Below are 9,677 nucleotides of genomic sequence, written 5' to 3' on the forward strand. Positions count from 1 at the left end.
GTCGAGTTCATCTACATACCATTAATAATGTTTTCTTGCAATTAATGCATCTGTCCGGCATGAAGCAAACAGAGAAAACAAAGCCTTCTCTAACCCTTTCCTTCCCATGGTGGATTTTAACTTTCTTCGAAATTTTCAACAACAAAAAGCAATATTAAGCATAGATTTATAAGTTCATTAGACTGCTAATATGATCAATTTTGTATTGAAAAATAATTTCAATAAACACGTTTGTAAGGTGTAAGGCAAACTGAGAAGTTAATGCCTTCTTAAAACCAACACGCCTTTCCGGTATAAGGCAGATAGAAGAAAAATGTCTTCTAAAAATGAACGCGTTTGTCCGATATAAGTCAACCAGGGTTAATAATGGCTTCTTTTAATAAATGCGTCTGCCCGGAATAAGGCGAACAGAGGAGATGATGCCTTCTTTAAATCAATGCATCTGCCCGGTATAATGCAAAAAGTAGAAATAATGCCTTCTTTTATTGAATAAAAAGACAAAAAGAAGAGATGACGCCCTCATTGTGCTTCTAGCTGCTTGTCATCTGTCGTTCTTCTTGTCGCAACAAGGTATACCGCCAGCTTTCCATACACTATTGAAGCTACATTCCCACAAAGGATCTTTTAATTTATTCTGTCCAACTCTACATCTAAAGTATGCAGTCTATGTCTAAAGTATAGCCCAGTCGTCGTGGACTTAAGTTTCCACCAACTATCTGCATTTTGCATGAAAAATGCTGCAAAATCTGCCTCCAAATACGTAGTGGAATGGGATTTCACGGAACAAGAATTCATCGTTCTATACTGTATTGAAACAATTTCAGTTTGAAGAACGGAACGCACCATCGAGTACTTGCTAGTTGAAAAAGACGCAAAAAGGAGGTGACGAAGGATTGTTATTGATTATTTCGTAAAACAAATGTTAATCATTCATAAGGATTCTGAACAAACTTTTATTGAGTAACAATTGTTTTCATTGAAATGAAGAATAAACTTGAAATACTGACTAATTCGGGGTACTGGCTCATTCGGGGCAGTGTCCCATTCGGGGTAATGTCATTCGGGGTAGTGATTCATTCGGGGTAATGGCGTTCGGGGTTGTGACCTTCGGGATAATGGCATTATATGTAATGGAATTATGGCTAGTGTCGTAGAGTCGTCTGCTTTGCGTGAAATCTTGTTCAAAAGAGAATTAGATCCAACCCACATATTGTTTGATTTTAAAGTCTGTGTTTGGAAGGCATGTACAGGACAGGCTTATTTACCTTTTTCTAAACTTTCTACCAATTATTGATAGCAGATGGGTAAAAATTAGTACCAGAACTTTGATTAAACTGATAGAATGATAGAAAAATTGAAAAGCCATAAAAAATGAAATTCCATCACTAAAACAGGAAATCCACCACAGAAAACGAATGCATCGAGAAACGGCTGAGGCATAAACGTTAACAGTCTTTCCTATTTTTGGGACGGTCTCCGGTTTTCGCAGAAAGTGTTTCCTGTATAAAAAACACTGACGTAGTCCTTCGTCAAAAATACCTAAATTTCAAAGTTTTTTTGTGTTTAGTCTCTGCTTTCTGTTCCGTAGAGCACCATAGCTCTGCCATCCGGAAGATGCTCCCAGTCGAACCATTCCTCGAGCACGACGACACGCCACATCGTCCCTGACGCCAAATACCCGGATGAGAAGCTGAAATTCCCTGATCCCAAATCCTTAGCCCTGTCCATCCTTAAACATTGTAAACTAACCTCGAGTCACCACGAGTACGCTGGCTTCTACCCCTCTCTTACTAACTGAAAAATTAAATGATATTGATTGTATATATCACAAAGAACCATGGCTCCGTAAAGTGTTATACACGCCTGAGCCTACCAAATAAACGAACTTGGAAAAAAAAAAAAAAAAAATACCTAAATTGTTACAAGAACAAAACTAGAAGGCTCTTTTGTAGAAACGCATTTATTTAATGCACAGTTTCTGCAAGACCTAAGGGGCTGCCATCAAACCACGTAGACCAAATTTCCGAATTTTCACCTCAACCCCTCCCTCGAAGTCTACGTACACTATCCCAAATTTGACATAACATCATATGTGTTGTGCATTTCAAAATAATATGGAGATCAATCACATGTAACGCGGTTCAGTTAATTAAATCCATTTTAGTATAAAAACATCACAACAGAAATCATATTTCAAACAAATCTCTCACTTATCATGTCCGTATACACTCTCGATAGGTAGCATACCGAGAGCAACTTTTTTCTGTTTGCTGTTATGATAATGAACTGATTCGGGGGGCTACAACCCGTGATAAATTTCTTTTAATAAGCGCCAATTGCGGGGGGCACCGGTTCGGATGTTCGCCATACATCAGGTATTGCAGAAATGCCGCGAATACAACGTGCCCACACATCATCTATTTATCGACTTCAAAGCCGCATATGATACAATCGATCGGGACCAGCTATGGCAGCTAATGCACGAAAACGGATTTCCGGATAAACTGATGGAGGGAGTAATACGAAGGGCAGGGATTGACACGAGTGGTACGATTTTCACGAAGTCCATCCAGTTATTTGGTTTCGCCGACGACGTTGATATCATGGCACGTAACTTTAAAAGGATGGAGGAAGCCTACATCAGACTGAAAAGCGAAGCTAAACGGATTGGACTAGTCATCAACACGCCGAAGACGAAGTACATGATAGGAAGAGGCTCAAGAGAGGTCAATGTAAGCCACCCATCACGAGTTTCTATCGGTGGTGACGAAATCGAGGTGGTTGAAGAATTCGTGTACCTGGGCTCACTGGTGACCGCCGATAACGAGACCAGCAGAGAAATTCGGAGGCGCATAGTGGCTGGAAATCGTACGTACTTTGGACTCCGTAAGACGCTCCGATCGAATAGAGTTCGCCGCCGTGCCAAACTGACTATCTACAAAACGCTTATAAGACCGGTAGTTCTCTACGGACACGAGACCTGGACGATGCTCGTGGAGGACCAACGTGCACTGGGAGTTTTTGAAAGGAAAGTGTTGCGTACCATCTATCGTGGGGTGCAGATGGCGGAAGGTACGTGGAGGAGGCGAATGAACCACGAGTTGCATCAGCTGTTGGGAGAACCATCCATCGTTAACACCGCGAAAATCGGACGACTGGGGTGGGCCGGGCACGTAGCCAGAATGTCGGACAGTAATCCGGTGAAAATGGTTCTCGACAACGATCCGACGGGAACAAGAAGGCGATTTGCACAGCGGGCAAGGTGGATCGATCAGGTGGAGGACGATTTGCGGACCCTCCGCAGACTGCGTGGTTGGCGAAGTGCAGCCATGGACCGAGCTGAATGGAGAAGATTTTTATGTGCAGCACAGGCCACTCCGGCCTTAGTCTGATAATAAATAAATAAATGGTTCGAATGATGCATTTCAACTTGTCTTACACAGCTGTGCGAAAAAATATGGTTCCCAACATAAAATGAACGAGTACAAAGAGTTTTATCAAACCCCATGGGTGGGGCCGCTTATCCGAATAAATTTTTTCCAACTTGTATACAAGTGCGATAGTTTTGTTTTCATTGCTTGTTATGATTCGAAGAGGTTTGTTTCGTTTTTCGTTATCTATCGAGAGCAACTTCTGCAAACCCTGCAGGACAGAATTAAATTCAATCCTCTGTCCACGGCTGAAATCATGTCACGAAGCCAACTAATAGAATTTCCGTGGACTCGATTTCTCCTAAAGGTGTGCGCCACTACCACCAACATTTCTGCATCGGCGCGCCACTGTTTAAAGTCTGTCACGCCACTGACCTATACTGCCCATATATGGATAACTGTCCTATGTGGATATGAAATCATGGAAACATGAATAATTATGCGTTTATAGTTCTCCACGTCGGTTAAAATTAGTAGAATACCCTATGATTTGCAGGGCAGTGGAAATTCCAAAGGATTTTCCGTCGAAATTCATATGTTTTCTTTAAAAATTCCATGCAATATCCCATTCAAATTTCCATCGGAATCTACAGAAACTTCCTTTTTTAGAATTTAAGTGGACATTATAGAAATATATCCCATTGAATTTTAGAGTAATTTTCATCAATATTTTTAAATTTCCTTTGAAAACTTTGATCAATTTCCTGAGGCCATCCCAAATAATCGTCTATAGAAATTCCCGAAAATTCTGACAAATTTTCTGTGAATTTTCTGGTGAATTTTCAGTGGAAATTAAAAAAAAAATAGTGGGAAATTAAAAAAAAATTCCGTTGAAATTTTCAACAATTTTATTGAAAATTTCGAATATTTTTATTGATAATTCCATTGGCAATCCCGAAGAAATTTGCGTCATAATTCCGAAGAATTTTGAGAAAATTCCGAAAATATCGCGGGGAAACTCCGAAGGGTTTCTTGCGGAAATTTCGAAGAATTTTCCTAACAAACCTAAAAAAAATCCTTTGGACATTTGGCCGGGGTTCACCATAAAAAATACCCATTTGTTCTGTTCAAACTTTCGGTTAGCAGATCTTATTGATCATAATTAGTATCGGATATCCTTCAGCCTCATAGCTGTGGATAACCTGACATGTTAAAAAAATAAGGTTGAAACAGTGAATATAGTTGATGAATTATATTCATATGCTAAGCATCTCTAAAATGAGCCTCTGGAAATAATTTTTTTTGATAATAATTGACATATGGGTAACTTATAATGATTTTACTAACAATAAAACAATAAAAATCACTTAAAAATGCCATTGATCTGAACAAAACTAGTAAATTCGAATTTCCTAATGAATGCTTGGTGTTTTCGGAGGTGAACAATACAAACATTTCAAAATAAAATGTATGTCCATATTACACACACCAGAACGTGTCCGTTTTACCCCACCAAGATCCATTTTTTAGTTCTCGAAAAATCGATTTTTGAGATAAAAGACCAATTCAACCCGTACACAATCTTCCGATAGACTAAGCTCGAGAATCTCGAGGATCATGCGGATTAGTTCTGCTGAATTCTGTTTTAAAAGACTGCACATCAAAAATTACATCACTATGGCATTTCAGCCATTTAATGTATACTATTTACATTAAATCTATTATAAACAGAATAGTTTTCATTATTTGAATGTAGTTTAACATGTTACACTCATATTTTGAAACAAGCAATAAGATCCATCTGCTGGAGTGCCAAATTTGTAATTCGAGTCGCGACAATTTGAATTATCTAGTTTACTAATGAGAGCGCATGATGCACTAATTATGCGCCCTAAATTTAAATGAGCTGCGACGTCTCACAACTGCAGATATTTCAATATTATTAAAAACAAATTTTCGATTTTTCACCATACACGGATTACCAATGGACCGTAATGTTTTACGCTCTTATTTGTGCTGAACAAACTAATACAACTCAAAAAACTAAATTAACAAGCCACCGCATGAATAGATATTAAATGCTTCTCGCATTGTATACCGAGCAGCTCAATGATTCATTTGCGTCATTTTACAAGCCATAATTTATCAGGTCAAAACCAACATCGATTTTCGCGAAATAATGTTTCCATTCTGCCATTAAAATAAACTGAAATCAGAACAAATTCACCTTGTCGCTTTGCTTTTTCTTCTACCGCCCCGCATCCACTTTCAATTTCCTGTCAATTCGAAGGTGTGCAAATTATCGCAAAATCCAAATGCCTGCACACGGTATCCGATAACCAACCGTTCGTTCTCTTGGGCTTTTTCATATTCGCGAATCGCGAATTTTATTTACCTCAATACCGTGTGACGACGACTCAAATGGCCAACCGACCGAACGGTTGGTGTCCTGGCGCTGACAGTGAACGATAAATCAATAATATTTATAAACAAGCGGCCTAACAACAATTTATAAAATCACCTAGTTTTATTTCCTTTCGTCTGCTCTGCCTAGCGCTCCGGTTCGAGAGTTTGCTTTCAATGTCTGGCGTAATAAATTTCAAAATCATCACTCCTGACCGGGCTGGAGCATTTAAGGTTGTTAGTTGGATTTATATGTATATTTGTAAAACTAACAAAAAGTCATGGAAAAACCTCAGGTTAAACGGTGGGTGCTGGCGATCGGGTGAATGAGAGCGGGTCGGTGCCTGTGAGTTTTATCGCGCGCCGTTTTGCAAATCGATATTATCTGTTTCGGAGATGAGTTGGCAGCTACTGGTTTTCAGGCAATCGAGCCTAATGGCATTATGGAGACGAAGGACGGAGACGGAGCTGGATGAAGACTTTGGCGGTTCAAATCTATTTGTTTTTCCAGAAGTGCGATGATTATTTGTCTACTTGATGAATCGAGCATACACATGCTGAAGCTGGATCTGTGTACCTTTGGCGGACCATTTAGCGGCCAGCACATAGATAACGAAGAACGGTTTTGTGTGTCTGTAATAAATTGACCTGCATGTGAACGTCCGGGTGTTAATGGCAATATGAGTTATGTATCGATTAGTTTCATTGTAGGCAACAAAAGAGGTGAACTGGTTACTGTAGATAACTTGATAAATAATTCATGAATAACCAATATTTTGTTTGGAAGACAAATAAGATTTACTTTGGTTATGCTTGATTTTGTAATTTCCATCGAAACCTACTATGTTGACTATAGCTTGGTTTATAAACCATGCGTCTCGTAATAACTGAGGAATAGGTACTGACTTGCGTTGCGACAATGTGTCAGCAGTCAAGAGTCCAAACATACACATTTTACCTTTATTGTATGGTGAAGTTGTACAACTTCCATTCTCGATGTAGAACTGAGAAATATAAAAAAAAAAGATTTTCTTCAAATGACATTCACTGTTGCTGAAAACGAAGGAAAACATTTATTTTCCATCGCAACATTCTTTCCAAATAGCATGCTTAAACTCATTTCATATGAGCTAATAGCTCAAATCAGTATACCATTTCGACAAACCGCAAACAATGCTCGTAACTAATGCGCCCCTCGTGAAAAATTCGCTTAACCAAGCGTGTAGTTGCTACCTGTTTTTCTCGAGTTCGTGCAAATGTAAACTCAGTCACATTTTGCGCTTAATTTGCCAATAAATAGTTTCAACAAGTCGCGCACATATGCTCCTCGCCGTGCCACACTTGGGAGAACAGCAAAGCGGCATTCGGTCGAAAGTCTTTCGGTCGAAAATAGTTTTGCGAGAAATGAATGATGTAAAACGATAGATGAAGTGTGATGGAAAATTCCTAAAACCTGCTTAGGTGAAAAACCCGTTTGTCCAAGTAGAACTTTTTTTTTCAAGAAAGTTGATTAGCCCTGATTGTTGTGATTTTTGACCGATTCCGTTGCAACAAGTTGCATTAAATCCGGATAGGTCCAAATATTCGATTCATACTGGATTTTGGTCAATTCTCAGTACGTTTCCAGAATTATTCCAGAATTCCTAGGAGTCAGTTGTCCCCGGAAAAATGGACATTTACAAATCAAAACAGGTCGTGTGACACCTTAAACTTTGTGATTTCACAGAACAATGATATTTTTAGGGTTTCTGGACCACTCATGTTCAATCCGGCCACATCGGCCTTAATTCGGGAAATCTCTGGAATGGCCATTTCCTAAAATAAGTCAAAATAGGTCGTATGACACCTCAAAATTCATAATTTTACAAGGGAATGATCATAATAATATTTTCAGGGCTCCTGCGCCACTCGGGTTCAATCCAGCCACAATCTGGAAATCTCTGGAATAGGTTGTTCGACACTTCAAACTTCATGATGTAACAAAGCAATGATCGTAATGATATTTTCAGGGTTTCTGGGCCACTTGGGTTTACTCTGGTCACATCGGCCACAGCAATGATGAGAAAGATATTTTAAGAGTTCCTGGGATACTTGGGTTTTATTCGCTACAAAAGCGGCACAATCCGGAAAAAGTGGGAGCTCCTTTGAAACCGGCCGCTTCGTCACGTTCTGAGGCTACGCGCGGTAGCTGGCGCTGGTGTTCTCATCTAATATCGACATATATATTCACGACTTCCGCGACGGAGTACTCATGTTCCGCTATCCGTAAAAGCTACCTGCTGCTGCTCTATTCGCCAACTTCGTTGTATGATGTCGACTATCCTGGACGTCGCTCTTGGGACCGCTCTCCACCGTTCTGGGACATTTTTCTGACGATGTTATCGGTGGTAGTGTCCGTTCCGCATGCTTCCAACATCGCACGCCTCTCCGTTTCGGACCGGGGACATGTGAACAGGACGTGTTCAGCCGTTTCTGTCACGCCTGGGCATTGCAGACAGGTGGGAGAAGCCGCGTGTCCGAACCTGTGTAGGTATCACTTGAAGCATCCGGAGTCTGTTACGAGCTGGATCCAGCCAAAATTTAGCTCTCCATGAGGTCTGCTAATCCATGCCGACACATTTGGGACTAGGCGATGGGTCCACCTTCCCTTAGCCGAGTTGTCCCACTCCCCCTGCCATTTGGCTACCGTTGCTGCCTCGATATTCCTTCGAGTGTTATCGGTGCCCCTGAGGGCGTAGAACTCCTCGTCTTCCTCCATCACCAGTTTGATAGACATCATGCCCGCGAGTACATATGCCGCTTCTCGAGATACGTTGCAATATGCGTAGATGACTCTCAGGCACATTAGCCTATGAGTACTCTCCAGCTTTCGCACGTTGCAGTTTACACTCAACGCCGATCCCCATGCTGGACCTCCGTATCGTAGTATTGAAACCGCCACGCTTGCCAGCAACCTGCGCTTGCTGACCTTAGAGCTGTTCGCCATTATCCTCGATAGTGCCGCTATTGCCGTCGACGTGCGCTTGCAGGCGTAGTCGACATGGCTTTTTAAGCTTAGCTTATCGTCGAGCATCACCTCGAATTGTTTCAGAGATCTCTTGTAGGTGATGTCAGCAAGCCATCGAAATTCACGTTCCATTACAATGGACCCCAAAATGATCCCTGTGGGACACCTGCCGTGATGGGGGCGCTAACCAAGCCTTCGTCTGTCTCGTAGATCAATACTCGATTCTGAAAGTAACTTCCCAGAATCTTGTACAGCCCTACCGGTACTCCCAGCCGAAGCAACGAGTTCGCGATCTCCATCCAGCACGCACTGTTGAATGCATTCCGCACATCGAGTGTTATTACTGTGCAGTAACGAATACCACGCCACTTGCATTTGATGGCGACCTTTGGAGCATCAACCACCGATTTAATGGCACCCAGAGTCCAGAGACCTTCCTCTCTGAAAGCCGAATTGCTCGCTCGATAATCCTCCTACCTCCTCCACGTACGGCGACAGCCTGTTCAGGATCAACTTCTCCAGTAGCTTCCCTACCGTGTCTATTAGACAGATTGGTCTGTACGCTGAAGGGTCTCCTGGTGGCTTACCAGGTCTCGGTAACAGGACCAAACGCTGTCTCTTCCATATATCCGGGAATGTCTGCTCGTCCAGACACCTCTGCATGACTAACCTAAACATGTCCGGATTAGTCATTATGACTGCCTTCAACACCATGTTCGGGATCCAGTCCGGACTAGGTGCTTTACTCGGGTTGAGAGACTTTGCCACCATCATTAGCTCCTCTACCGCCACCCTCGCCACTGCTTGGTCATTTGCCCCTACCATCGCTGCTGGCGGTCAATGGGTTGGGTCGTGGTGCGGAAATAGTGCTTCGATTATCGTCTTCAGCCTCGTTG

The sequence above is a fragment of the Armigeres subalbatus genome, unplaced genomic scaffold (genome assembly GCF_024139115.2).
Source record: "Armigeres subalbatus isolate Guangzhou_Male unplaced genomic scaffold, GZ_Asu_2 Contig1479, whole genome shotgun sequence".
NCBI lineage: Eukaryota > Metazoa > Arthropoda > Insecta > Diptera > Culicidae > Armigeres > Armigeres subalbatus.